This window comes from Anolis carolinensis, chromosome 4, assembly GCF_035594765.1.
Source record: "Anolis carolinensis isolate JA03-04 chromosome 4, rAnoCar3.1.pri, whole genome shotgun sequence".
NCBI lineage: Eukaryota > Metazoa > Chordata > Lepidosauria > Squamata > Dactyloidae > Anolis > Anolis carolinensis.
In genome coordinates, this window is record NC_085844.1 from 90,634,748 (window position 1) to 90,656,928 (window position 22,181).

The window sequence follows — 22,181 nt, forward strand, 5'->3', positions numbered from 1 at the left end:
CTGGTCTTTGGCAACCCTTCTGACATCCCCTCATGACCCCCCCCAGGGGTCCCGACTCTTGGGTTGAGAAACGCTGCTCTAGATAAACTTCAAGATTCCTGGAAAGATGGTCTCGCAGGTAAAAAAATAGTGGGATTTTTATTCACAGTTTTTCCACTTATGTGAGAGACTTGAGTTCCTAACCTCAGTAAATGCAGGGAGTTGACTGCATTTATAATAATAAGAGAATGAGCATTTTCCTTACTTAGAACAGGTAGTATTGCACCAAGATATGGAGCCAGCTACATATAGCGACAATTATAGAGATAGGCATTTGTTTCTGTTTGCTAAGATTTGTCATTAAGGATAAGGGGCTCATTTCTCCTTTAAGTGAGAAATGCTTAAATCACCAAAACATAGATCAGGTGCCTACAGTAAATGGCTGCAAATGCTGGAGTGGCAATATACCTGTGCTGCGCTTGCTGATCCAAGGTAAGCACAACAGGAGGGGGTGCGGGAATGACAGAGTAAAATATTTCCTGCTGTTTTTCAAAATAAAAAAACTGGTGGGGCAGTATTTTAAAGCGCAAATTAAAGCTCTGCAGAAGAGAGGCAAAGCTCAAATAGCTGGTCAGGGCCCTTAATTTTTTATATCGGTTGTTTGATCGCACTGCGGGGCCAGATAAAATGCTGATGCTCGGGTCTCTACAATGAAAAATGTAATGTTAAATAGCCTTGTCTAATCAAGGAGGCGGCTAGGACTTGCATGTATATTTAATGACAAAACAATCCCACTGAAGCAGCGGTGGATTATTTCCATAGAAATATCCTTGCAGAAGGCCAATGTTGAGTTGCTGTTATCCTGAGCTGCCTGAGGCATCAGCAGCTCTGATCTCTCCAGATACCTTGAGATAGAAAGTTGAATAATAATTACCCAGACCATTAAGAAAACAGCGGTTTCCTGTGAAATCTTCATTTGGGGTTTCAAGGATTGTCATTCTTCATCTCGTTCAGCAACTCAGCAAGGGACACAGACAGTCCACACAGCACCTGACCTAGACATCTGGTGTCAACAATAAAATGATACCAGGCATGTAATGTGTGTCTGTGACTTCAAGCTGCCTGTTGATTTTTGGAGACACTACACGTTTTACGGGGATTTCTTAGGCTGGATCTTACTTACTTACTTAGGCGATCCCTCGACGTTCGAGGACGATGGTCTTCCAACCTTGGTATCTTGGGCGTGTGTTCTTAGGTGACTGAAGAGACCGATTCTTGACCCGCATATTCTCCCGCAGTGAGGACATCGGTTTCCAGGTGGAAGGCGGTCCCGGTCGGGGTTAGCTTGACGCTCCTTCCTCTTGGCACGTTTCTCCCTTAAGCCCTCCGTTCGTGCCTCTTCAAACTCCGCAGCACTGCTGGTCACAGCTGACCTCCAATTAGAGCGCTCAAGGGCCAGGGCTTCCCAGTTCTCAGTGTCTATGCCACAGTTTTTAAGGTTGGCTTTGAGCCCATCTTTAAATCTCTTTTCCTGCCCTCCAACATTCCGTTTCCCATTCTTGAGTTCAGAGTAGAGGAGCTGCTTTGGGAGACGGTGATCGGGCATTCGGACAACGTGGCCAGTCCAACGGAGTTGATGGCGTAAGAGCATCGCTTCAATGCTGGTGGTCTTTGCTTCCTCAAGCACGCTGACATTTGTCCGCCTGTCTTCCCAAGAGATTTGCAGGATTTTCCTGAGACAACGCTGATGGAAACGCTCCAGGAGTTTGGTGTGACGTCTGTACACAGTCCACGTTTCGCAGGCATAGAGCAGGGTTGGGAGGACAATGGCTTTATAAACAAGCACCTTGGTCTCTCTACGGATGTCCCGGTCATCGAACACTCTCTGCTTCATACGGAAAAATGCTGCACTCGCAGAGCTCAGGCGGTGTTGTATTTCAGTGTCGATGTTGACTTTTGTGGAGAGGTGGCTACCAAGGTAGCGGAAATGGTCAACATTTTCTAATGTTGCACCGTTAAGCTGTATTCCTGGCTTTGCAGAGGGATTAGCTGGTGCCTGTTGGAAGAGCACTTTGGTTTTCTCGATGTTCAGTGAGAGGCCGAGCTTCTCGTATGCTTCTGCGAAGGTGTTTAGAGTGGCTTGTAGGTCTTCTTCTGAACGCGCACAGACTACGTTGTCATCAGCATATTGGAGTTCTATAACAGATGTTGTGGTGACCTTGGTTTTGGCTCTCAGTCTGCTGAGGTTAAATAGCTTGCCATCTGTCCGATAGATGATTTCCACTCCGGTGGGAAGCTTCCCATCAACAAGGTGAAGTATCATAGCGATGAAGATGGAAAATAAGGTGGGGGCAATAACACATCCCTGCTTGACACCTGATTCAACCTTAAATGGGTCACTTTGGGAGCCGTTGCTGTCCAAGACTGTTGCCATCATGTCATCATGGAGGAGCCGCAGGATGTTCACAAATTTGTCAGGGCACCCGATTTTTTGGAGGATGGTCCAGAGAGCGCTGCGATTCACTGTGTCGAATGCCTTTGCAAGGTCAATGAATGCCATGTACAGAGGTTGGTTTTGTTCCCTGCATTTTTCTTGGAGCTGTCGAGCAGTGAAGATCATGTCCACTGTTCCTCTGGAGGGGCGGAAGCCATTCTGGGATTCTGGGAGGGTGTCTTCTGAGACAGGGAGAAGGCGGTTTGCAAGGATTCTTGCGAGGATTTTCCCGGCGGAGGTTAGAAGGGAGATACCACGATAGTTCCCGCAGTCTGTTCTGTCCCCTTTCTTGAAAAGGGTGATGATGGTGGCATCCTTGAAGTCTGCTGGGATTTTCTCGGTCATCCACACCTTTTCAATAAGCTGGTGGAGTTGTTGCATCAGCTCAGGTCCACCCTCTTTGAAGATTTCAGCGGGAATCCCATCAGGTCCGCTAGCTTTGTTGTTTTTTTGTTGGCTGATGGCATTGCTGACTTCTTCCAAACTAGGCAGTGCTGCAAGCTCATCCCTGGTTTGTTGTTGCGGGATTTGTGAGAGGGTCTCTTCGGCCACATTGGAGCTGCGATTCAGCAGGTTCTGGTAGTGCTCTTTCCAACGTAGTGCAATTGATGTTTTGTCCTTCAGAATTTTGGTTCCATCTGATGAGCGTAGGGGCTGTATGCCATGGTTTCTTGGTCCATAAATGATCTTTGTGGCTTTGAAAAATCCCTGAGCGTCATGGGTATCTGCAAGGTGTTGGATTTCTTCAGCCTTCTTTGTCCACCAGATGTTCTTGAGTTCTCTGGTCCTTCTTTGGACCTCGGCTTTTGCACTGGCATAGATCTTTTTCTTGGCAGCACAGTTGGTGTCTCTCTGCCATGTTTGGAAGGCTTTCCTTTTGTTATCAATCAGCTGTTGGATCTCTTTGTCGTTATCATCAAACCAGTCTTGATGTTTCTTAGTTAGGTATCCAATGCTTTCTTCGCAGGCTGTGATGATGGAGGTCTTCAGTTTGTTCCAATGTTCCTCAACATTTTCGGGGTGTTCTGTGGGTAGATGATCTTTGAGTGTTGTTTGGAGAAGGGCTCGTTTGGAGGGCACCTGAAGGGCTTGGGTGTTCATTTTTCGCCTTGTTTTCCTTCCTTGGAGTCTGCGTTTGGGGACGATCTTGATAGCCATCGTGGATCGGATTAGCCTGTGGTCTGTCCAGCAGTCATCAGTACCTGTCATGGCTCTTGTGAGAAGCACATCGCGGCGGTCTCTGGCACGTGTGATAACATAGTCCAGGAGGTGCCAATGCTTTGACCGAGGGTGCTTCCATGATGTCTTGAGCTTGTTTTTCTGGCGGAAGAGCGTGTTGGTGATGACAAGGTTGTGCTCTCCGCATTTGGTGAGAAGCAAGATGCCATTCGAGTTGCTGTTTCCGACCCCGTCTTTTCCTATGATCCCTGGCCACAGGTCAGAGTCCCTTCCGACTCTTGCGTTAAAGTCCCCCAGGAGGATGATTTTGTCCTCCTTAGGTATCTCCGATAGGATGGTATCCAGCTGACAGTAAAATTTTTCCTTGATGTCTTCGTCAGCATCTAGAGTTGGTGCATAGGCGCATATGATGGTTGCCTGTTGGTTTTTGGCAAGGTTAATTCGGAGGGTTGAAAGTCGTTCGTTGATGCCAGTGGGTGCTTCAGTCAGGTGCTTCACCAGGTCGTTTCTGATAGCAAAGCCAACTCCGTGTATTCTTCTTCGCTCTTCTTCAGGTAGTCCCTTCCAGAAGAAGGTGTAGCCTCCCTTTTCTTCCTTCAGCTGCCCCTCTCCTGCTCTCCGGGTCTCCTGAAGGGCTGCTATGTCGATCTTGAAGCGTCCCAGCTCTCTTGCAATGAGAGCAGTCCTGCGTTCGGGGCGCTCGCTGTCAGTGTTATCTATTTCTTAGGCTGGATCTACACTGTCCTATATCCCAAGATCTGATTCTTGCTTATCTGCTTTGAACTGGATTATAATAGTCTACACTGCCAGATAACCTTGGATAATCAGATAATCTGTTATCAGATCATAGGATATAGAGCAGTACAGATCTAGCCAACATTGCCATGTATTCCAGTTCAAAGTATGTAATATGGATTTTATATGGCTGTGTAGATGATTCCCAAGGCTACCATATAAAATCCAGATTATCTGTTTTGAAGTTAATTATATGGCAGCATGAACTCATATAATCCAGTTTAAAGCACATAATACTGGGCTGCCACTCAGGGCCCTTCCATACAGGCCTTATATCCCAGAATCTGACCCCAGGATTTTGTTTATTACAGATTATCTGGCAGTGCAGTCTCATATAATCCAGTTTAAAGCAGAAAACATGGGATCAGATTCTGGGATAAATGGTCTGTCTGGAAGGGCTCTTAAGCTCCTTCTACACTGCTCTAAATCCCAGTATCTGATCCCATATTATCTGTTTAACCTAGGTTATCTGGCAGTGGGGACTCATATAATTCAGATCAAAGCAGATAAACTGGGATCAGATTCTAGGATATAGGGCAGTGTAGATCCAGCCTTAGCCACATATAATGTTTTTCTGTTTTGACAGAACAGGTTAAATGGTCTATTGGTGTAATACAAGTTGAGTATCTCTTATCCAGAATTCCAAATTCCCAAAACCTAAAAAATCCCAAATTGTTCATGTGAGTGGCTGAAATTGGGACACTTGTGCATTCTGATGGTTCACTGTACACTACACAACCTTTGTTTCATGCACAAAATTGTTTAAAATACCATATACAATCACCTTTAGGCTACATGTATGAGGTGTACATAAAACATAAATTAATTCCATGTTTAGACATGAGCCACATCTCCAAGATTTCTAATTCCATTCCAAATATCTGAAAAATCTTGAAATCTAAAATGTGTCTTGTCCCAAGCATTTCAGATAATGGGCTATTGAACCTGTATTGGTTGCAGCCCAACCAGGCACAATGATGTGAGTAAACCTTTGAACTTTACAGATCACTTCATTGGGCAAGACACAAAGTTGTCTGGAAGTGAAAGCTGATAGGGTGATTTCAGTAAAAAATGTATTCAAGTTTGGAAGCAGTGAATAAAGCCAGCAGAAGACATATTTTCAAGATTAGGTGTTCTTTCGATTGAGAATCCATGAGCATGTAACTTGGGTATACCCCCAAATACAAGTAGGATACATTTTAAAATTGATTTTGAGCAGAAAAATTTGAAATGTTCATTATTGAGCAGATTTGGGACCGTATGAAAAGTTGAACTGGGTCTGATTTGGACTGGTCTGTTGACCAGATCGGACACAGCTGCCATCGCCCTTTCCTTGCATACAGCAGCACAGGGAAAAGGGGATGGATCATGCCCATGTTGCCACTGTCATTCTCAGCTGGCCACAGAGCTCAGTGTGAGCTCCTGGACATTGTGGGCACACAACTCTGACATCAACAGAGGCATCCATGTGACTTTCTACCTCAGACAGGGCTTCTTCCGGCGCCAAATGCCAGTTAAGCCCTAGGTCTTCCACGGAACCTGTGGGCTCCCATCAAATGACACACAGGAACTTCTTGTGGGGCTCTGTAGATGATCTGGAGCAGAGCTGGCACATACTGCCATGGTGACAACACGGGAAGCTTCCTGTGTCTCCTAGGCAGCAATGTGGAGAAGCTGCGTGGTTGATGCTTCCCCCCACAGGATCAGCTTCCTCACGAGCTGGGAAAAAGTAGTTTCAATACACAGTAATGCTATGTAGTCATTACTGTATTTATGAATTTAGCACCAAAATATCATGATGTATTGAAAATATTGGCTACAAAAATGTGTTGGATAATCCAGAATGTTGGATAAGTGAGACTCTACTGTACTTGGAAATTGACTCCAGATGGTCCCCTGTGCATAGAGATGGCTTAAAATGGAGAAATGTATGTGTGATGTGAATTGTTTTATTTTTCCTCATTATTTCTCTTTTGTGATGTAAATAAGTATATTAATTTTATTTTTAGTAATAAGTGTTCACAATGCCAAAGCAGGACAATTGTTCTCCGTAGAAATTTAAAAATCTTTTTTAAAAAATGAGAGGGAGAGAAATTGGGAGGAGCTTGCACTCTCCCATGTGATGGCAAAGCAAATGGAGGTTTTCTGTAGAAATAGGAGAAGAAAAACACATGTTATGGGGGTAAGTTCTCCAGATCCTTTGGAGACAAAACAACACGAACACCACACAAAGAAGATGATTTCCCTTAATCCTATGGGATGAAGTTCTTATTCTGCATAAATGGATGAAAAAGATGTCTACATTGAGCAATAGCAGGAGAAGGCAAAAGGGTAAATTCCATTGTCTTGTGCATCCCTAAGCCAAAATGATTTAAGGGAGAGATATGTTTCCCTTTGATACTGGAAACATTTGTATTGCTCACATTTAGTACTAATGAAAAAGAAGGTGAAAGTACAAAGATGTCTCCTCTTTGGGTCTTCTTGGGTCTACTTAAAATCAATGTATTCAACAGGATTTGCTCTTGAGAGAGAGAAGATTAAGGTTACAAGGAAGGTGTTTTTTTCTTCCTTCCTTCTCCCAGTTCATTAACATTGCACAGAATCTGGTCTTAGGCTGACATTACTACCATAAATAATAAGCCAAAATAATTTTTCATGACATTGAAGGTTGAAGGCCTTTGGAAAAAAAATAAATCAAGGCCCTTCAGCCTTTAGTATTACATCTGAAGGAGATAATCCTCTTACTATTCTACTTGCTTCATTAGAAGAGATTTTTAAATATGAAATTTCAATCCTCATTTTAGCCACAGGAAAAGTGCTTTGCCTACCGACAGCTAGCAGCTAATTGAGGCAACAGGGATGAAAGGAGAGCATTTTAATGATTTTTTCCCCCCTTTTGAAAGTGGCCACAATAGAGTTTGAAAAGAGATTATAAAATTATTTTAAAGTTGGGGTTGGTTTCCTTTGTGTGCATAACCGACATTAATGTTTTCTGACATGATCCAAGAAACAAAAGCTAAAAGAGCAGGGAAAGTACAGTTCCTAAGAAGCCATTTACCAAAATTGGCAGCATTACCCCATTCCTTTTTCCTGTCAGATTTTGACTAACCCTGTGGAAAAAAAATAATTTACCTTTTTATCACTGGGATAAAAAGCCTTGCATCCTCATAGACAGGTTTGTTGCCTATGAGGTTGCAAGGTTGTTTTTTTTTAAATCCCAATTGCAAAACTTGTATTCTTTTTCTTTCACATCTGCTACTCCACTTTTTATTCTATATATACAGCATCTACTGGGGTTTGGTTCCAGGACCCCCCATGGATACTAACAGTTGTGGGTATTCAAGTCCCATTATATACAGTGGTATAGTGAAATGGCACCCCTTATATAAAATGGCAAACATCTCAAATGAGTTCTGCAGACAGCCTGAGGATCTGTGAAATGGTGGAAATACAGCAAGACATGTCTACCCTGTTTCCCCGAAAATAAGACATCCCCGGAAAATAAGACCTAGTAGAGATGTTGCTGAATTGCTAAATATAAGACCTCCCCCAAAAGTAAGACCTAGCAAAGTCTTTGTTTGGAAGCATGCCCGCCAAACAGAACACCAGAGCATGCGGGATTGGTAAATGTACATATCATAGAGTCTTGTACATGGAAATAATGGTAATAACAAGAAATTCTTGATAGGATTCACAATTTAGGTATGCTGGTTTGTGATGACAACTACTGTACAGTATATAATAAATGTTCATTTTTTGTTCAACAATACATGTGAATTCTTCTTCATGGAAAAATAAGACATCCCCTGAAAATAAGACCTAGCGCATCTTTGGGAGCAAAAATTAATATAAGACACTGTCTTATTTTCGGGGAAACACGGTAGACATCAGCATAGTGCTATGTGCCAAAATCGAGGTCTATTTTTGTTGGTTATGTTTTGTTGTTTATTCATTCAGTCGCTTCCAACTCTTCGTGACCTCATGGACCAGCCCATGCCAGAGCTCCCTGTCAGCTGTTGCCACCACCAGTTCCTTCAAGGTCAAGCCAGTCACTTCAAGGATACCATCCATCCATCTTGCCCTTGGTCGGCCCCTCTTCCTTTTCCTTCCATTTTTCCCAGCATCATTATGTTCTCCAAGCTTTCCTGTCTTCTCATTATGTGGCCAAATCTTTGCCTCTAATATCCTTCCCTCCAGTGAGCAGTCAGGCATTATTTCCGGAGTATAGACAGGTTGGATCTCTTGTGGTCCAAGGCACTCTCAGAATTTTCTTCCAACACTACATTTCAAATGTGTCTATCTTCCTTTGCTCAGCCTTCCTTATGGTCCAGCTCTCGCATCCATAGTTTACTACGGGGAATACCATTGCTTTAACTATGTGGACCCTCGTTGCCAGTGTGATCTCTCTCTCTCTCTCTCTCTCTCTCTCTCTCTCTCTCTTACACACACACACACACATTCTCAAGTCATGGCTAGTTGAGTCCATGGATGCAGAACTTGGATAAGGAGGGCTCCAACAATTGACAACTCCAACCAATTGTTCCATCAAATTGAGAAGGGGACTTTTCATGGCTCACTTGCTAGAATACAAATAGTCCCCAAGTTATGGACAAGATACCTGTATTTACTTGAGTCTAATGTGCACCTCAATTTTCCAAACCCTGAAACCCAAAAAAGTATTTGATGCAGAATATAATGTGCAGAAGCAAAAAGTGCACTCTTTGTCATTGCTGCCTGTTTAGAATTCCTTCTTTAAAAACAAAAGTGTTAGAACACCAAAGCTTTCAACAATCAAAAGGAAAACCTTGGGGTGCATCTATGCTGTAGAATAAATCCACTTTAATTGCCTTGGTTCAATACTATGACATCATGGGGGCTGTAGTTTTATAAGGTCTTGAGCCTTATAAAATTTGAATTTTAAAAAGTTCAATTTGTATGTAAATCAGAACAGGCACATTTTTGAAGTGTAACTTCATACACACACACACATACAAGAGGGTTGAATGAAAAGTAATGCCTCCACCTTCATTACTTGGGTTTGGATAGGAATATTTTAATAAATCAAACATAGAAATAATCCTTACAATGTGCTCTTTAACTGCCACTATTCACTTTTCCACATAATCACCAGACAATTGGATACATTTCTGCCAATGATGAACAAGTTTTCTGAAGCCATCACGGAAGAAGTCAACACTCTGTTTCCGCAACCGGCGTCTGATATTACCCATTGTGCACAGATCTTCCGATAGCCAAACAAAGCAATAATGTGACCCACACATTCTTGTGAAATGCCGATTATGCTTGAAATTTCTCTCTGAGTGATACGACGATTGTCCTGAACCAATCTGTCAGTCTTTTGCTTGTGAAACTCAGTGGTTGCTGTCACAGGACATCCAACTCTTTGTTTGTCACGCAAGTCAGATGTTCCCACCCCAACATCTTAAAACTTACTCGCCCAACGATGCACAGTACTCACATCAACACAATCACCATAAACAACTTGCATTCTCTGATGAATCTCCTTTGAGGTGACACCTTCTGATGTCAAGAATTCAATGACTACACATGGCTTAAGTCGCATTGACCAACCATCTGCGCAGGGTTCCATACTTCTCACTTTAACAACACAACCGTTCAATGCTAAGGCTTCCTGCCAAATGGAACTGTAGAGGAGAGTCTACTGAACAAGCCAGTACTTGCCGCATACCAGTACTGCCATCTGTTGAGGAGTTACGAAGGTGGAGGCATTACTTTTCATTCAACCTTCGTATATATGTTTTGGATAGCATAAGGAAGGGCTAACATCTCTGTGGTGTTTGTTTTGCTCTCTGTGCTTTGGTTCAGAAGATTTCACATAACTTTATGTCCCTGTGATAATATAGATTTTTTAAAAAAATTCTGTATAAACATGCATTTTACACTACACATATAAGAGAAGAAGGAACAGGAGATAATGGTTTAGAATACCTCATATTTTTTGTGTATTCCCAATTGGGAAAAATAAGATAAAATCATTAAATAAAGACTGTTAGTAGAGTGCGCTTAGAATCTGCATGCTTCCTCATCATGATAGACGGCAACTTATTGGTGGGAATGGGAGTAAGGAGCTTGGAAGTCAGCAAATCTGTTTAGATATTTTAGACATGTGTAAAAGCATTTTCAGTTACCTTTCTTGCAATTGATCCAAAAGTATCTTCTGCTCCACTTCCATGGAATTATGTGGTTAAATTCAGTCTCAAGATGAGAAAGTGAAGTCTTTATGGGCCACTGGAAGTGCTCACTTGACATCTGCAGGGATAAAGGCAAAGGTGTCTTGCTATTTCTGGAAATACAACTGCAGCAGCAGACCTCTTGGAGACCTCTCATTCGTAGAGTTGCCATAAGTCAAAGTTGACTTGACAGTAAATAATAACAAGCAATTCAGACATCTGCCATTTGCCTTGGGTGAAACACTCAGCCTTCTTAGATGGAAAAGGACAGAAATAATAGTCATTATATAAACTGAACTGGAGATTAAACTTGTGATGGTGCATTAGGTTAAAAGACTCAACCAAGGCTGAACTTTGACTATCATATCGAGGATGGAAAGGATGGAAACCTCTATACAGATCAACTTCTTTCTCTGGTGGTAAATTCTGCCCTGAAAAGCCAATAATTGTGTTTCCCAAAAACAATTACAGAAACAAAGGTAGCTTTATTTGTTTTCTTTGGATTCATAAGGAACATTTTTGCATCAAAAGACATCATATTCCTAGACTACTCACTGTAGAGTTCAGCTTTGGAAGAAAGGTGTTCAATGTCTAACTCATTACTGTTCAGGTCCTCTTTCCATATCTCGGCTAGCATCTGAATTATTGTCTAAATAATCTAAAGGTTTACTTTAATCTATTAGTAGATTAGCAGACAAAAACCCACTGTATAACACCATCATTCTCCCCCCTGGCTTTGATCCAAGTTTAATTAGGGGGTGCCAACTCCTCTAATGGTCCAGAGATTCTTAAGTGAGGGATTAATAAGCATTTCAGAGAGTATATATAGAACAATAACAGATTATTAACAGATTTGATAAACGTGTTGTTTCCAGGGAGCCACGTGTCTTCCAATGTGACTCATCACATTGCTAGAGGACCTAGAGACTTCTAGAGAAAATCCCGGTTGTAGATCAGCCATCATGGCCTGTATTCTATGAAGAGATGGAGTTGGAAACAGATGAGGCTGAGGATTTGCAGACAATTCTGCTTCAAGCTGAGGCCCCATGACTTTGCAAATGCCTGATATGGTGATTTCAGAAGAATCACTAATTGGCAGACATTCCGAAGTCTCTTCATCATTACCCACACCAGATGGTGTTGACCTGGGTAAAGATGAGATGTTTAATCGGAAGGAATTTGTTACTAGAGATAGAAGCAAGAAGGAGGGAGTGAAAAGGTCTTGAAGATTAGCTCACAAGTCGGATGGCTAACTTTCCCAAGGGAAGTTTTTGCGGGTCCTGTACTCCTATTCTTACAGGCTTGGGATTCCTTAAAAGTGCCCCTCACTGTATTCTTGTTGCAGTGTCAACTTTGCCTTTCCTTGGAAGAGGTTCCAGTTTCCAGCTCCTTGCCTTGTCTTCAGAATCCATGCCGAGTTTCCAGTTTCAGGAGAGCCGTGCCAAGTCACAACTCCCGAGTAGACCTTGCCTTGTTACTGCGACTTCCTTGTTCCTGAATCAAGATTGACTTTGCTTTGTTTACCTTGCTTCTTTGACTTTGCTACAGGACTTTTCAAGCGGATTTGCAGTGCTTTGTTCCCACTATTGCTTCATGGACAAACTTTGATTTCTAAAGGAAGCTATCGAGTTTCACTTGTGGATTACAAATTGGACATTGATAAACTCTTTCTGAATTGCAATAGACTATATATTATGGACTATTCCTTACTCTAACTTTCCACCTTAAATGTGCATAGATATATATATTCTGCTTCAATAAATGGCTTGTGTGTTATATTGGCTCTGGTTTTCGGGTGCTCGCGCTGCCTTCGGGTGCAACAATCCCTCTCTTGGAATCTCTAGGTCCTTAAGCATGATGGTATGTTTAATGTCCATCTGAAAATTGATCACAGAGTAGTGCTGGAAGAAATTCCCAGAGAGCCATTCCCCCAGGTAAAAACATTGCAATTTTTAATTGGTGGTGTTTAACATTCATAAGGGTGCTGTGCCGCTAACCCCAACCAATGAGGAGGACTGACTGTACTGTGTGTGGTAGCTGATAGGTGGAGGCAGATGGTTTCAATAGCAACTGACACAGATGTGCATTATCGGTTACTGCCAACGTCCAATACTTTCAGCTAAACAAAGTCAGTTTGCTGGATTGGGGCAAACTCAGCAGTGAAAGTATCACCCGTATCTTTGCTCTTGCCTTGACTCCATTCTTCTTTCTAGAGAAGGACAAGATCAACCAACTGGGCTAGTTGAGTGCAAAGCATGTCAAAATCTGTTTCCAGGCTATAGGAGGAGGGGGAAATCGGGACTTTTGATGAAAGCTAAGTTTCTGGAAATGCAGAACACTAGCTGTGGTCGTTGCAACTGGTGTGTGGCAACTGGAGGTTATGTGTGAAAAGTTTTTATAGTGTAGTAAAGTATTATTAATGTTTTAACATCTAAAAAATACATGTAGGGTTTTTTAAGCCCAGAAATATGTTTCATGCACAGGAAGCAGTGTTTTTGGGCAAAATGCACTGTTATCTGGGGAAAAACACACTTTCTATATAGAAAACATATTCTCCCTAACTCTTTACACAAAATTACCTGTTTGGAGATATGTGTGCAGAAAACATATTTTCTATACACGTAACTCTAAACAGTGAATTTTGTGTAAAGAGTTTGGGAGGGACCTCTTGAACTCTGAAGAGCTGTTGTTATTCTACCTCATACTCAAAGACAATAGACTTAAAGACAATAGGAACATAATTATTTAAAATGTCAAACCCTAATTGACACCTACTTGTTTTAGTAAACCCATTTCAGTACATGATCATTCAATGAAAGGGATCTAATAACTCTGTCAGTGATTCTTTTCAGTTTGACAGGATATCCAATTATTACCTTAGTGCTGCCAGTAGATTCTAGTAGTACTGAAATCAGGCTTCCCCTGCTGCTGTTAGACTTTATGTACTGGTAAGCCCAGTCAACATGATCAATGAGCAAGGATTCTGAGAGTTGTAGTTGCTGATAAGTGTGAAAATGAGCTTGATTGTTAAGTGGAGCAATTTGTATTTCTGTTTTCCAGAGAGAACTTTGTAATGTACTCTATTATGGTGACTTAGGAAGAAATATTTAAAAAACACATAATTGCAGCAGGAAAAGTCAAACCAAAAAATCTTATTATTTATCATATATACTGTTCCAGTTATTTTTAGGAATTTCTTCCAACCTGAGTTCTTCCCCACATCCAAACCTTTAAAATTCACTTTACAGAAGCAGATGGAATACAACAAATAAATTTCACAATCTTCAGATATAACCCTCTTTCAACAGGAGAATTTAATACTTGAGAGATGCATCACATCTATGCCCCATAGTGAGATCCAACGTTAGTTTCTGCCATTCAAAATATATATAAAGAAGTGGCTTGGCGCATTTTTATCTACTGTGCAGTTTGTTGGATTTGGTTTTAATGATCCAGCTTTTTCAAGGCAATTTCTTTATCAACATTACAGCAAGGAAAGAGCAAGAGGCAAAAACAGGCTCTGATGTGACAGCCATTTGGAAGAATGTTTCCTTCCTGGCTGCATTTCTAAGCACATCTACTCTGGAAGTTTGAAATCAATAGACCTGGATTTCACATATATTATGGGGTAAAAAGGGAGGGCTTAACATCTGGCTTTTGGCTTAACTAGTCATGGTTGGACCAGGTAAAAAGCTCAATGCATGCCTTCAGTTAATATGTATATGCTTTTATAATAAAAGCAGTGGATGAATTGAGGAAAGAGTCAGGAGTGAGTAATGGCATTTAGTGGCCTTCTTTCCAATAGGATGCTGAATCAACTATATCTTTAAGTCTGAATGGTAGAGGAGCTATCCAAGGTGCTAAATCCTATTCCCAATATGAGTTTAAAATCAGTCTCAATCAGTTCTTTTAAATTTCGCACTAAAATTCACTGCCTTTCTGACATGGAATCCACCAGCCACCATTCAGATTGGGGCTTTGGCATATTTTAACCTTGATCTCTCATGCTGTGGTCACCCCCTCTACTGTTTTCATTAAACTTCAAAATTAATTTTTAGTGATTTGGGACAAAGGATTAGCTGTCTGGATTACTGTAGGTGAGGCTACTGCTTCCTAGGAATTTCATTGCCTTGATAAAGGAGCACGACAGTTCTCAAAAGTGTTTTGAGATGGTCACTCCACTACAGAGGACATACAAAGTTTCCAAGAAAGATGTGGGTCCATGAAAATGATAATTAATTACTTCCAGCCCCAGCCCTATAGTTCCAGCCCAAGCATTGCCCTGCCCTCTCAAATCTAAACATGCCCACTTTTTCCGGTTACTGGTTGTTGATGTTGATTGATGTTTTTTTATGATGTTTTCACTTCTCTGGTTTTAATTGTTTTAATTATATTGTTTATTGTTATATGTTTTTAATAATGTAACTTTGTAATCCTTGTTTATGCTGGGCTTGGTCCCCATGTAAGCCATCCCGAGTTCCTTCGGGGATATGGTGGCGAGATATAATAATAAAGTTGTTGTTGATGCTGTTGTTATTATTATTGACACAATGACATTGTATGACACTTTAAACAAGATAGATATGCTGGATTTCGTATCACAAGTCGAACACTTCCCAAGCGTTTAGGACTGTGTGATGTATTTTTGGATGATGCGCGCAGATCCCAGTAGGATGGCCTTTTGCAGTTGGCAGATCATAATTTTGTCAATGTTTATTGTTTCCAAATGCCGTCTGAGATCTTTTGGCACAGCACCCAGTGTACAAATTACCACCAGGATCACCTGTACTGGTTTCTGCCAGAGTCTTTGCAATTCAATTTTGAAGTCCTGAGTTTTTCCTGTTGTTTTTCATCAATCCGACTGTCACCTGGAATGGCAACATCAATAATCCAAACCTTTTTTTTTTCCACGACTGTGAGGTCTGGTGTGTTGTGTTCCAGAACTTTGTCAGTCTGGATTCAAAAGTCCCACAGTATCTTTGCATGCTCATTTTCCATTACCTTTGCAGGTTTGTGATCCCACCAATTCTTTACTGCTGACAGGTGGTACTTGTGGCATAAATTCCAATGAATCATTTGGGCCATATAGTTGTGCCTCTGTTTGTAGTCTGTCTGTGCAGTTTTCTTACAGCAGCTGAGGATATGATAAATGGTTTCATCAGCTTCCTTACACAGTCTGCATTTTGGGTCATCAGCTGATTTTTTGATCTTGGCCTTAATTGCATTTGTTCTGATGGCTTGCTCCTGGGCTGCAAGGATCAGGCCTTCTGTCTCCTTCTTCAGAGTCCCATTCGTGAGCCATAGCCAGGTCTTCTCCTTATCAGCTTTTCCTTCAATTTTGTCAAGGAACTTTCCATGCAATGCTTTCTTGTGTCAACTGTCAGCTCTATGCCAGCTGTCAGCCTTATTATTATTATTATTATTATTATTATTATTTGAAACACAACAAGATGAGTCCACAGCAGATACTCTGCTGGCCGTTGCATTGGATCACACGTTGGATCCAATTATTATGATTATGATGATGAGTATGATTATGATGATGATTATTATTATTAAACATGCCCAACTCATTAAGTTGCACCTCATAGGGCTTGTTCTCCAGACCCGTGATCATTTTAGTCACCCTCCTCTGGCCACATTCCAGCTTGTCAACATCTCCCTTCAATTGCGGTGCCCGGAATTGGACACAGTATTCCAGGTGTGGTCTGACCAAGGCAGAATAGAGGGGTAGCATGACTTCCCTGGATCTAGACACTATGCTCCTATTTATACAGGCCAAAATCCCAGTGGCTTTTTTAGCTGCCACATCTCATTGTTGGCTCATGTTTAACTTGTTGTCCACGAGGACTCCAAAATCTTTTTCACACGTACTGCTGTTGACCCAGGCATCCCCCATTCTGTATCTTTGCATTTCATTTTTTCTGCTTAAGTGGAGTATCTTGCATTTCTCCTTGTTTTACTTCATTTGGTTAGTTTTGGCCAATCATCTCTCTAATCGTTTAAGATCGTTTTGAATTCTGCTCATGTCTCCTGGAGTTTTGGCTATACCTCCCAATTTGGTGTTGTTTGCATACTTGATGATCATGCCTTCTAGCCCTTCATCTAAGTCATGGATAAAGATATTTAACAGCACTGGGCCCAGGATGAAACCCTGCGGCACTCCACTCGTCACTTTTTTCCAGAATGAAGAGGAAGCATTGGGTTTGTTCGGTTAACCAATTAGAGATCCAGTTAAACATAGTTTTGCCTAGCCCACACCTAGAAGAGGTAATGAAAAAATAAATATCTAAATAGATAAGTATTAAATGCTTCATGCCAGCATTATTTATCACTAGGTTCTACTCAGCAATGTTAGCACAAACCACAGTAGACTAGGGTCTTAATTATTGTTTTTACTGATGTAACTTGGGAGAGACATGCATGTTAAACTTTGTCCATATCTAATAGAACTGGGGAAATGTAGAAATATTGTTCTTTTGTGCTGCTGCCATCTACAGAACATTTCTCTCAGAACTGAAATATCTTTACTCCTTATTTTGCCACGTTCTCTGACTGGTAGGATCACTTTATAATCCAAAAATTATGAGTAGGAGAATTAATTGAATAAAAAATGAGTACAATTAGGATGACATTTTTAGTGACCATTGATTAATAAATACAGATAATGACAATGTTCCATCGTGTGTATTTCTCCCAGTGTGTTTGTAATATATACAATCCCTTGTAAACGGGCATATCTAATTGAACATGGCAATCATACTTCTAATTGAATGTTATTGTACAATTAGCAACACCCCTTCAGGGAGCAAGGGCAGCAGTCTGAATGAAGCGGAGGAGGTAGAAGCAATGAGGCGAACAGATATGGGATAAGAAAGCAGGGAAAGAAAAACGGAATATAGAGAACTGGGACTGTTTTGACATTTTAGTCAAAAATGGTGCAACCGGGAGCACTGATTCATTCAGTCTGATTATAATGAGCTTTAGAATAGCCCATGTGGATGTATTTCAGATATTCCTGGTGGTCAACTGTGCTTTTGAATGGAGAAATAGAAAAGGAGCCATTCTACACAGAACTGGCATTTATCCTGACAGCTCTCTCCCTCTCCCCCTACTCTCTCTCAACTTCTCTCTCAGTTTTTCTACACTGTATTTGTTATATATTAATATGATAGACTGCCAAAGCTCCAGTTTACATATTCTTGGGACTACTAGTTTGGTAAGAGACATAGGGTGCCTCTAGATTGAACAATTAATGAGGTTATGCAATTGTATTTTGAGGCATGCACCTTGCAATGGATCAAAGATTGGAGAAGGAAAACATTTTAAATTTAGAAGGCTTTGACTTATGCAGAGATGCCTATTTAGGATATGGAAAAAAGCAAATTGAAAAAAAAACTTTGGAAATCATTTTATTAGATCCGCATTAATTAAAGTATGGGAAAAGTACAAAGTCCATTTTTATAATAATAAAATGCCGCTCTGGATTTCCATATTAGAGGCTAATCAAAGAAAGATATTAGGTTGGACAATTTGGCCTAAATATAAAGACGTATTAACTAAAAGACAGGGAATATATGAGCTAAAATTGCAGGAAGAAATAAAACAGAATTTTACTATTTATTTATTTATTATTTACAGCATTTATATTCCGCCCTTCTCACCCCGAAGGGGACTCAGGGCGGATCACATTACACATATAGGCAAACATTCAATGCCTTTTAACATAGAACAAAGACAAGACAAACATAGGCTCCGAGCGGGCCTCGAACTCATGACCTCCTGGTCAGAGTGATTCATTGCAGCTGGTTACAGCTGGCTTGCTCTCCAGCCTGTGCCACAGCCCGAACATCTCTTGGTTTCAATACACCCAAATTAAGGAACAATTTATTAAAGATAAGATAATTGGATTTAATAACTCAGATAATGCATGGGATAAAATAATATCTTCTAATAAAAAGACAATTTCAAATATTTATATTAAATTACTAGAATGGTCAACGCAAACAGAAGAAATTAAAAATTGCATGGTGAAATGGGCTAGAAACATTGGACGACCAATTAAATTAACTGAATGGGAAATTATCTGGAACAAGAAATTAAAATATACCTATGCATCAGATTTAAAAGAAAATTGGTATAAAATCTTTCACAGATGGTACATGACTCCGAAAAAATTAGGGAAAATGTATAAGAATTATGATAACAAGTGCTGGAAGTGCAAAGTTCAGGTAGGCTCCTTTTATCATGCGTGGTGGACGTGTGAAAAAACGAAAAAATACTGGAAAATGATTCACGCAGAAACACAAATTATATTAGACAAGAAATTCCCGTTAAAACCTGAATATTATTTATTAGGTATAACTGATACAAATATGAATTTTGATTTAAATGATGATATTTTATTTATATACTGTGTTACAGCCGCAAGAATGATTTTTGCTAAGCATTGGAAAAATGAGGACATCCCGAAGAAAGATAGTTGGTTGAACAAATTAAGAGAAATATGGGACATGGATAAACTTACCTTTCTTTTGAAAGCGACAAGAGGGAAAAATGTTAGAGAAACGAATTGGAAAAAAATGGAAGAATACTTTAATAAATACTAAATATTGTATATTAGATATGGAACCTGTAAAAAGAAACAAGTTTATATAGTGACTTATTGTAAAAGTTTAGGTAGGGAAGTGTACTTCCCGTGTGAAGAAGTTTCCTGTTATTCTTAGACTACTTTATATTAATCTTTATATTCCCTTTCCCCCCATGTCCCTTAATTCTATCCTTTCCCCTTTGCTATCCTGTACCCTTAATTTTTAGGTTTATATTGTTCCCCAATACCCTTACCCTTTTTCCTTAGCCCCTTTTTTCCCTCACTTTCCCCCGATTTTATATGCGTGCACTGTATATGAAAAATACTTAATAAAAATATTTTTTTTAAAAGGACAATTAATGAGGTTTGGCACCACTTTAATTGCCATAGCTCAGTGCTCTGGAAACAATGGAGTTGTAGTTTGGTGAGGTACCAACACATTTTGGCAGAGAAGGCTAAACACCTTATGAAACTCCAATGATTTCATAGCATTGAATAAATGCCATTGCAGTAAAATGGCATCAAACTGCATTAATTATACAGAGTTAATTTTATTGATGCATCCATAATATTTGCTGTTATAACACTCCAATTTTCTCTCTAGAAGTACAGTAGAAAAGTTTAGATACATCCCATGTCACGCCCGTCAATTGGGTTTCCAAATATGCAACCCCCTTTCTTCAGAAGCTTTGCCCTCTGGTTAAGGAGAATACCCAAAACAAACTGTCTCTTTAACAAAGAAAAGGTTTATATAAAGGTATTTACAAATACAGCCGAGTCCTTGGATTTTACCGCTGCTTCCACACAATGGCTAGTAAACAATAAAGTAATTATCTTCAGCAAGATGCCACAGTCTTGTTCTCCAGACGTTGCAGCAACAATACACCTCCGGCAACTCCAACTTGGCATTCAAATTCAAACAGCCTCCAACCAAGCTCCAACCTTGAGCACCAACCTCCAACCTCTTTCCAACCTTGAGTAACATAATGTACTTAGTCTCTATTAGTAGTACTCCATCTCTAGCAGGTGTCTTGATTGTTGCTGGCCATACAGTATTTGCTCATGATCCTTACAATCACTTACCCATTTTCACTTAAGAAATGATATAATAATAATAATAATAATAATAATAATAATAATAATAATAATAACAACTACTTTATTTTATACCCCGCCCCATCTCCCCGAAGGGACTTGGGGCGGCTTACATGTCATATAAAACTCTGACATCCCCAACTACAAATCCTACAAGAAGAAAAATAAAATTGTAAGTGATATCATACTGATCCTACGATGGCACTACCTTTCTATAGTAAGGGGACTGCTTGCTTCTGAGAAACAAAAGGCAATGCTGCTAGTAGAGGATAATAGCACAGCGGGTGCTCCTGTTTTCCTATTGTGTGGCTGCCTCTGGAAAATATAGTTTATGGAAACTGGGGATCTCTCTGGCTGAGAATTCCAAAGACCCTGCCCTAAACTGCATTTCCCAGAATTTCGCAAGATAGGAAAATGGGTGCCTCCAATGTATATCGCTAGTGATATTTTCGTTTCCATGTTGTACTGGCTTTTGTTGCGGAGCCAGAATAAGTGGGCCAAACAACTACTGGGCAGGAGCATTATATGTCTGTATGTGGCACCGCTAAAGTATCTATAAGAGACAATCCCAGTAGCACCACAGATTTATTTATTTGTTTGTTTATTTATTGTGTCAGAAGTGAATTGAGAATAAAGTTATAATGTATAAAAAACACAAGCAAATTAAAAACTTGACATTATACTAAATTTCCTTTTACTTTGGAGTGCCTCTGGTGTCGCTGTGGAAAGGTCCTCCATTGTGCATGTGGCAGGGCTCAGGATGTAAGTGGTCTGTGGTTTGCCCTCCTACACACCCGCATATCATGGACTTCACTTTGTAGCCCCATTTCTTAAGGTTGGCTCTGCATCTCGTGGTGCCAGAGTGCAGTCTTTTCAGTGCCTTACAAGTCTCCGAGTCTTCTGTGTGCCCAGGAGAGAATTTCTCATTTGGTATCCGCCTCTGATTGAGGTCCACTTTTGGACTCTCACTTGCTGAGGTGTTCCTGTGAGTATCTCTGTAGGTCTTAGGAAGCTGTTTCTTGATTTAAGGTGTTGGCTTACTGGCTGATATCCAAACAGACGATGTGCCGGAGATGTCAATGCTTTGGTCCTTTCATTACAGGCTGCTACTTCCCGATGGATGTCAGGTGGTGCAACACCAGTTAAACAGTATAATTTCTCCAGTGGTCATAGACATCCTGTGATAATGCGACCTGTCTCATTCACTGTTTTAACGTGGTGAGATGTATTCCATACTGGGCATGTGTAATCAGCGGCAGAGTAGCAAAGTGCAAAGGCAGGTGTCTTCACAGTGTCTGGTTATGATCCCCAGGTTGTGCCAGTCAGCTTTTGTATGATATTATTTCTAGCATCCACTTTTTGCTTGATATTGGAATGAAATTGGAATGCAAAAGTTAAAAACAGAGTAAAATAGAATATTGTAGGAAAATTTGGCCAAGGAACAAAAACTGAAGCACAAAAATGACTGATTGAATTTTGTGAGGCCAACAGTTATTTCATTACAAACATTTCTTCGAGCAACCAAAGAGGTCAATATAAAATCAGAGTTGCTACAGAATGGGAAGCAGAGGATGGAAGAGCTCAATTTTCATTAAAAAGCTCAAAATTCCATAACAAAGACTTTAATAATAAATAATAACTTTATTTTTATACCCTGCCTCTATCTCCCCAAAGGGGACTTAGGGCGGCTTACATGTGGCCAAGCCCGAATAAAAACAATAGCAATATAAAACACAACAATAGACAAAAGTCATGCACAATTATAAAAATTTAAACATTAGCCAATAAAAACAAATGACAAGAACTAATAAAAACATGGATCAAAACGGAGAGGTTG

General features: G+C 40.4%; 1 long non-coding RNA gene across 1 annotated transcript; it reads left to right on the forward strand.

The window, feature by feature from the left end:
* The first annotated feature begins 394 nt into the window (after positions 1-394).
* On the forward strand, positions 395-15,191 carry LOC134299004 (uncharacterized). Its single transcript, XR_010006163.1, has 2 exons — positions 395-471; positions 12,005-15,191. It is a non-coding gene; the product is annotated as an uncharacterized LOC134299004 (long non-coding RNA).
* Positions 15,192-22,181: the final 6,990 nt, after the last annotated feature.